Consider the following 9064-nt stretch of genomic DNA (forward strand, 5'->3'; position numbering starts at 1 on the left):
CATAACTGTCTCTGCCACCAGGCCCGGGTTCCATCACTGGAAGAGCACATTATGTTTGCTGAAATGGAAGGCCAGCAGGGTGAGGGAGATCCTTGGTGAGATGGATTGGTGATTGTGAGGAAGATGCAGGACCAGACAGCATTTCATACATAAGGTTGGAGTCCTGGTGTGGTGCTGTGGGCTAAAGCACTGGACTGCAAGGTCGGTTTGAACCACAAGGTCAGCTGTACAAACCCACAATCTCCTCCTTGGAAACCCTATACAAGGTCGTTCTGAGTCGGAACCAACTTGATGGCACCAAACAACAACATTCAGGAGATGCTAGGAGTCCTGGTGTGGCACTGTTGGTTAACACACTAGACTGCAAAGTTGGTTTGAAACCAAGGTCAGTGGTTCAAGCTCACCAGCTAGGTTTCTAGGAAACCCTATACCCGGTCACTATGAGTTGGAACGTATTCGATGGCACTTAACAACAACTATCTTACATGCCAAGTGGAATGTATAAAGGATATCATTTATGACCTAAAGAACACTTCAAAAATACTACCGAGGAGAGAGGCCACCAACAAATCAAAGAGGCCTAAAGTTAATGGTCTAAAAAGGTTAAGGATGGAACACATACCTGTCCATGTATTAAGTGTCCTTAGGTCAGGGAGGGGGAAACCAAACATGTTGTCTCACTCCACCATGCAGCTGGGAGAACTCATATAAATATACCAGCTCTGTTTGTCTTTAGTCCCCTTGTGCACAGTGGGAACTGCAATAGTCACTTTGCAGTTATGAGTTTGAGTGTTGTTTTTAGGTGCCATCAAGTCATCTCTGACTCATATCACAACAGAACAAAACACTGCTCAGTCTTATACCATCCTCACAATTGTTTTTATGCTGGTGTGGCCCATTTGTTGCAGCTGCTGTGTTGGGGGACTTTCTCTTCTTGATGACTCTATACCAAGCATGATCCTTTTCCAGGGACTGGTCCCTCCTGATGACATATCCAAAATATGTAAGACAAAGACTCACAGTCACGTCTAAGGAACATTCTGTCTGTACTTCTTCCATATTTGTTAGTTCTTCTAGCAGTCTGTGGTACTTTCAATGTTCTTGGCCAACAACATAATTCAACTCATCAATTCTTTGGGTCTTCCTTATTCATTCTGCATCTTTCACTATGGCTTATACACTTATACTATGGCTTGGGGCAGGTATACCTTAGTCATCAAAGTGACATCTTTGCTCTTTAATACTTTCAAGAGTTCTTTTGCAGCTGATTTGCCCAATGCAATATGTTGCTTGATTTCTTGACTGCTGCTTCCATGAACATTGATTGTGGACCAAGTAAAATGAAATAGTTGACAACTTCAATCTTTAATTTATTGGTCCAGTTGTGAGAATTTTTGTTTTCATTACATTGAGTTGTAATCCACACTAGGGGTTGCATTCTTTTGATCTTCATCAGTAAGTGCTTCAAGCCCTCTTAACTACCAGAAAGGAAGGTTGTGTCATCTGCATATCACAGGTTGTTAATGAGCCTTCCTCCAATCCTGATGCCATGTTCTTCATATAGCCCATCTTCTTGGATTATTTGCTCATCATACAGATTGATTAAGTATGATGAAAGAAAACAATCCTGGTGCACATCTTCCCTGATTTTAAAACATTCAGTATCCCTTTGTTCTGTTCAAGTAACTGCCTCCTAGTCTATGTGCAGTGTCCCCATGAGCACATTTAAGTGTTCTGGAACATTCTTCATAATGTTATCCATAGTTTGTTATGACCCATACAGTTGAAAACCTTTGCATAGTCAAGAAAACACAAGGAAGCATCTTCCTGGTATTCTCTAGTTTCAGCCAAAATCCATCTGACATCAACAAAGATGTCCCTAGTTCCACATCCTCTTTTGAACCTGACTAGAATTTCTGGCAGCTCCCTGTCAATGTGATACTATAATCATTTTTTAATTCTCTTCAGAAAAATTTTCCTTGTTTGCAATATTAATGATATTGTTCAATAATTAATGCATTCTGTTGGGTCACCTTTCTTTTGGGTCGGGGGCAGGGGTCACCTTCCTTTGGAATGGACACATGTATGGATCCCAGAGAGCTGTCTTCCAAATTTCTTGGCACAGACTAGTGAGTGCTTCCAGCACTGCATCAGTTTGTTGAAATATCTCAATTGACATTCCATCAATTCCTAGAAACTTGTTTTCCACAAATGCCTTCAGTGCAGCTTGAACTTCTTCAGACCCTCAGTTCCGAATTATATGCTACCTCTCAAAATGGTTAAACATCAACTCATTCTTTATGGTATAGTGATTCTTTCCATCTTTTTTTTTCTTTCTTAAATGATTGATTGTGAATTATGTGACAGTTTACATGGGAGAGCATTAGTTTTACATTCATTCTATCGTATATCGTCTCATTGACATGGTTACAATCCCCTCCATGCAATCCTTCCCCCGTGCCCCCCAGGTCTTCGGCACACAGTTGCTCTCCCTCTCTGGGTCTAAAGTCTCCAGCTGCTCCATCGCTCCACGTCATCATCTCTGGCTCCATTTCAGGCATCACTGCTTCTCTGGGTAGGGTCCCAATCTCTGCTCTTCTCCCTTGATGGTCCTAGGGACCTCCGTCCATCTTCTTTTGATACCTCATGCATTGTTCAATATTTTGCCCATGGCTGATGTTGTTAAGTACAGTGGTGTCGGTTCTAACTCATAGAAACCCTGTATAGGGTTTCCAAGGAGCAGCTGGTGGGTTTGAACTGTCGAACTTAGCAGTCCAGCCCTTATCCTACAGCACCACATCAGGACTCCTTTGCCCATAGAATCCTTCATTTTTTAATTTTTTTTTTTTTCCAGTTCTTTCAGCTTGAGAAATGCTGAGTGTATTCTTCCCTTTAGGTTTTCTAACTCCAAGTCTTTGCACATTTCATTATAATACTTGACTTTGTCTTCTTTTAATTTTTCTGTACAGTCTTTTTAATTTTCTCATGGCTTCAACTCACTTTACCTACTATTACATTTGAGAACACAAGTTTCAGAGTTTCTTCTGAAAACCACTGAGATCATTTCTTTCTTTCTTGTCTTTTTAATGATTTTTTGCTTCCTTCATGTATGATGTTCTTGATGTTATCCCACAATTCCTCTGGTCTTTGGTCATTAGTGTTCAATATGTCGAATCTGTTCTTAAGATGATCATATTTTGACTCTTATAAGCTTGTCTTCATTTTATTCAGCTCCAGCCTGAATTTGCATAGGAACAATTGATGGTCTGCTCCACAGTTAGCCTTTGACCTTGTGTTGGTTGATGATATTGAGCTTCTCCATCAGCTCTTCCCACAGATGTAGTCAATTTGTATGTATATCCCATCTGGTAAGGACCATGTATATAGTCACCTTTTATGTTGTTGTAAAAGGTATTTACAATAAATAAGTTGTTTGTTGTTGTTGTTGTTATGTGCTGCCGAGTCCATTACAACCCATAGCAACCCTGTATAGGATTTCCAAGGAGTAGCTAGTAAGCTTGAACCACCGACCTTGTGGTTCAAGCTGACATTACAATTCAGCACATTACTTACAAAATTCTATCATGCAATCGATCTCCAGCATCATTTCTATCACCAAGATCACATTTTCCAACTACCAGTCCCTCCTCTGTGTTTCCAACTTTTGCATTCCATTCACCACTAATCATCAATGCATCGTGATTGCATGTTTGATAGATTGCAGACTGAAGAAGTTGGTAGAATTCTTCAATTTCTTCATCTGTGGCTTTAGGGATTGTTGTTGTTGTTGTGTGCCGTGAAGTCAGTTCTGACTCATAGTGACCCTGTACAGGATTTCCGAGGTGGTAAACCTTTACGGGAACAGAGAGCCTCATATTTCTCCTATGGAACAGCTGGTAGTTTTGAACTGCTGACTGTGAAATTAGCAGCCCAATTCGTAACCACTATGTTACCAGGACTCCTTGGCTTTAGGGATTAGTGTGTAAATGTGAATAATAGTTGTTTTAACTGGTCTTCCTTGTTGTTAAGTGCCCTCAAGTTTTGACTCAAAGCAACTCTGTATAAGGTTTCTGAGGAGCAGCTGGTGAGTTTGAACTGCCAACCTCACGATTAGCAGTCCAGTGCTTATCCTACGGCTACACAGGACTTCCTTGTAGGCATATGAATATTATCCTATCACAGACAGCACTGTACTTCAAGACAGATGTTTAAATGCTCATTTTGATGATGAATGTATTGTAACTCCTATTCAGTTGGTCACTCCTGGCATAGTAAACCATATGATTGTCCAATTCAAAATGGCCAATATCTGTCCATTTCATCATACTATTGATTTTTATGTTTTCCATTTCGTTTTTTATGACTTCCCACACTCCAATTACTAAGGAATGTTCGCAGCTGTTTCTCTGCATTTTGTGTAATCCCCAACAGCAAATGAAGATCTTGAAAACTTTGTTCCATCCACGTCATCAATATCAACTCTACTCTGAGGAGGCACCTCTTCCTCAGTTATAATTTGAGTGACTTCCAACCTGAGGGGCTCATCTCACAGCACTATATTAGTGTTTTGCTAATGTTCATAAGGTTTTCTCAGCTCTGGTAGCGTAGTGGTTAAGAATCGGGCTGTGAACCACAAGGTCAGCAGTTCGAAACTACCAGCGGTTCTGCGGGAGAAAGATGAGGCGTTCTGCTCCCATAAAGATTTACAGCCTCGGAAACCCTGTGCAGGGTCGCTTTGAGTCAGAACCGACTCCACAGCACTTAACAATAACAACAACAACAATCCCTCAGAAGTAGACTGCCCATTGCTTCTTCCTAGTCTGTTCTTAGTCTGGGAGCTCCACCGTCCATCATGGGTAACTTGTATTTGAGACACCAGTGATGTTGCTTCCAGCATCATAGCAACATGCAAGCCACCACAGTACGACAAACTGACAGATGCGTGGGGTGAGTTTGAACAAGAATTTTTAATTTTCAGAAAATTAAAGAGCTGGAAAAAGCAGGATGTCCTGTGTTAGACAACCAACAATTTTTAAGGAGTTCTAAGGCTTGAAAAGAGCAGTTAGCTTTCTTTCTTTCATAACGTTACCCAAACCCCTGGCAGCCCAGTGACGCGGAGGGAGAACAATATGGCAGTCGGCTTCCATAATGATTTACAGCCTCGGAAACCCTACAGGGCAGTCCTACTCTAGTCTATAGGGTTGATATGAGGAAGAATAGACTCTATAGAAATGGGATTGATTTCATAAAGTTACATGGGAAGGAAAAGTTAAAAAGAAAAAGAAAATCTTGTTGTTAAATCAATTCTAATGCAGTGACTCCATGTGTTACATATTAGAACTGCTCTGTAGGGTTTTCATAGCTGCCAGGTCTTTCCTGTACAACACTGATGCACCACCGAGGGGTCTTGTGGGAAAGAAAGGGATGTTCATTTTTCAGTAGCTAGTTATTAGTAAACACTCAGAAGAAGAAAATTAAGTTTAAAAGAATCTATGTAATATGGGTGGATGGATGAGCAACGGACAGACTAATGGTCAGATGGAGAGATGAACAGATGGAAGGGTGGAAGGAATCATACTTGGTGGACAAAGATGCTGCTGCTGTTTGCATTCTCATGAGTGACAGTCATTGACTCACCACTAATGACAGGCATCTGCTTGGGTCTATTTAGAATGTATATGGAAAGTGGCCATTGACCACAATGACTGAAGCTAAGGGACCAGGTTCACCATTGGCCTGATTCTGGATCATCCATGAATGCAGCAGTTCTCAACTCCTGTTTCTCCACTGCTATGGCACAGTACTGGTGAAACTCCTATGCAGAGTATCCTCCATGGTGGAAGACAACAGGAGGATAATTCCTGAAGCCTTCGCTAAACATTATCCTCTTCACGCGCGCACGCAAGCACGCACGGTATGCACATCACTTTCTCCTTGTCAAGAACGTAGATGTAAATGTAAAAAAAGAACGCTTCGCACAACTATACATTTTTTTTAAATAAATTACTTGCCAGCTCTGAAACGTAAACTATTTTCGTAACGAATCTCAACAGCAAGGTGAGGTTATTCCAGGCTGTAGAAGTCTTTACCTACAATTCCCATTTACTAGAAACCCCAAGGAGCCTAATCCACATGTAGACTAGGCCCACAACCCCAGCATGCCTCCCTCCCATAGGCCTGACGGAGCCTGAAGCAGCAGCCAGCTGGGCATCCAAACCAGCCTTACCAAAACAGATTTATGGTTTCCTTGGAGCCTGGCAATGGCATCTTCATTCAACTTGAGTTTCTGCTCCAAGTCCAACTTGGTGCACCGAAGTTCAGTCTGGAAAGAGGAAAGGAGATTGATAAGAAGGAAAGAACACATTGCACCTGAAGTCCCCCAAAAGTTAAAGAACTCCCCACCACTGAGGTCCTGGCCCCTCTTTCATGCAAAGGAAATCTGATCTCTGGAACTGCTCTCAGGAGTCAGCCTCAAACTCCTTCAACAGATATTCAAAGGCTCTCCCAGTGCCAGGGCTCAACTCAGTCAGCGTCCGTTAAAATGTGTTGAGCATATATGTTGTACTGGTCATCCTTTGTTTTAAACTGAGATTTGGGTGAAATTTTACAGAGTAAATGTGACTTTCCATTCAACAACTCAAATACGTTTTGTTTTGTGGCATTAACTGCAGTTCCCACAATGGAACACCACTCTTCCTACTCCCTCCCTGTGTTTACCATTTTCCTTCCTCCTTCATTCATATCTCTTCCTGCCTTCTGAACTTTACCCCTGGGCAGATGCTGACCTTTTGGTCTCCTATTGTTGAGTGTTCTAAGAAGTAAGTACCTCTCTGGTGTTACTGTTTACCTTATGTGTTGTTGTTAAGTTCTGACTCATAGTGGGCCTACATAGGGTTTTCAAGGATCAGCTGGTGGGTTTGAACTGCTGACCTTGTGTTTCACAGTCCAGTGCTGATCCACAGTGCCACACCAGAAGTCCCGTTTACCTTATAGGTGTGTCTATTGTTTGGCTGAAAGTTGAGTCAAGGAAGTGAGTTCAGTGCCAGGTCTGAAGCTAAGGGTCATAGTCTAAGGGGTTCCCCCCGTGCCTGTGAGGGTGGGCCTGGGCTTTTTTATTATTTTGAATTTTGTTCTACATTTATCTCCTACTCTCTCCAGAAACTCTTCTTGTGATCCCTTTCAGAGTGATCAGCAGTGGTAGCTGGTGGTAGCACCAACTAGTTCTTCTGGTTTCAGAGTCATGGAGATTTGGGTTTGCATGGTTCATTAGTACTTTGGACCAACTGTCTCCATATATCTTTGGTTTACTTCACTCTTCTTTGCTCCAGAGCTGGTCATCATGTTAAGCACTGTACGTGAATTGGTTCATAGTACTCTTACAGCAATCAGATTAAGTCACCCAAGATTTTTCCAATTTATAGCATCCCTATAGGATAGAGGACCAAAGAGCACAGCATTTGGTATGGATTGCATCTCATCCTTCTTGGATCAACTATCAACACTCATGGAAGCAACAGTCAAAAAATCAAACCATGTATTGCATTAGGCAAATCTGCTGCTCAAGACCTTTTGAAAGCGTTGAAGAGCAAAGACTAAGGACTAAGGTGCACTTGTCCCAAGCCATGGTATTTTCAATAACCTCATATGCACGCGAAAGCTGGACCGTGAATAAGGAAGACCGTAGAAGAATTGATGCTTTTGAGTTATGGTGTTGAAGGTGAATATTGAAAGTGCCAAGAACTGCCCAAAAAAACAATAGATCTGTGTTGGAAGAAGTACAGCCAAAGTGTGCTCCTTGGAGGCCAGAATGGCCAAACTTCGTCTCAAACTTTTGGACATATCAGGAGGGACCAGTCACTGGAGAAGGATATCATGTTTGGTACGGTAGAGGGTCAGATAAAAAAGGTGGATTGCTTTAGATCCAGAGAGGGAGAGCGACTGTGTGCTGAAGACCTGGGGGGTACGGGGGAAGGATTGCATGGAGGGGATTGTAACCATGGCAATGAGACGATATACGATAGAATGAATGTAAGACTGATGTTCTCCCATGTAAACTATCACATAATTCACAATAAAACATTAAAAAAAAAAAAAAAAAAAAAGATGGATTGGCAATATGTCAGCATCAGTGGGCTCAAGCGTGGCGACAATTGTGAGGTTGGCCCAGGATTGGGCAATGTTCCATAGGGTCATTATGAGTCAGTACCGACTTGATGGCACCTAACAACAACATAGGGTAGAGTAGAACTGCTCCGCAGGATTTCTGAAGCTGTAAATCTCTGCAGACATACACTACCTCATCTCTCTCCCATGGAGCTGCTGGTGGGTTCAAACTGTCAACCTTTCAGTTAGCAGTCCAATGCTAACACATCATGCCACCAGGGCTCCTACAACTGTATCATTGTTTCATCTCATCGTGACTGTACAGGGCTTTCAAGGAGCAACTTGTGGGTTTGAACCACTGACCTTGCAATTAGCAGTCCAGTGCTTAACCACACCAGAACTCAACAATTATTCTAGATAAATATGATAAACACAGGACTACTAATCGTAAAGGAACTCTGGTAGTGTAGTGATTATAAGTCGGGCTGCTAACCTCAAGGTCAGCACTTTGAAACTACCAAACATTCCACACAGGAGAAAGATGAGGCTTTCTGCTCCTGTAAAGATTTACAGCTTTAAAAATCCTATATAGCGTTGCTATGACTCAGAACCGACTCCACAGCACACCACCACCACTACCAATCACAAGGTTGGTAGCTCAAACCCATGAGCCACTCCTTATAAACCCTTTATTATTGTTGTTGTTGTTGTTGTTATGTGCCATGGAGTCAGTTCCAACTCATAGCAACCCTGTACAGGGTTTCCGAGGCTGTAAATCGTTATGGGAGCAGAAAGCCTCATCTTTCTCCCATGGAACAGCTGGTAGTTTCGAACTGCTGACCTTGTGGTTAGCAGCCCGATTCTTAACCACTACGCTACCAGAGCTCCTTAAACCCTTTATTGTTGTTGTTGTTGTTGTTATGTGCCGTGGAGTCAGTTCTGACTCACAGCGACCCTGTAC

At 42.2% G+C, this 9064-nt stretch overlaps 1 pseudogene; it reads right to left on the reverse strand.

The window, feature by feature from the left end:
- The window catches only part of LOC102819110, a 39351-nt pseudogene that overhangs the window by 18695 nt on the left and 11592 nt on the right, over window positions 1-9064 (reverse strand).

The sequence above is a fragment of the Chrysochloris asiatica genome, unplaced genomic scaffold (genome assembly GCF_000296735.1).
Source record: "Chrysochloris asiatica unplaced genomic scaffold, ChrAsi1.0 scaffold00346, whole genome shotgun sequence".
Classification (NCBI taxonomy): domain Eukaryota; kingdom Metazoa; phylum Chordata; class Mammalia; order Afrosoricida; family Chrysochloridae; genus Chrysochloris; species Chrysochloris asiatica.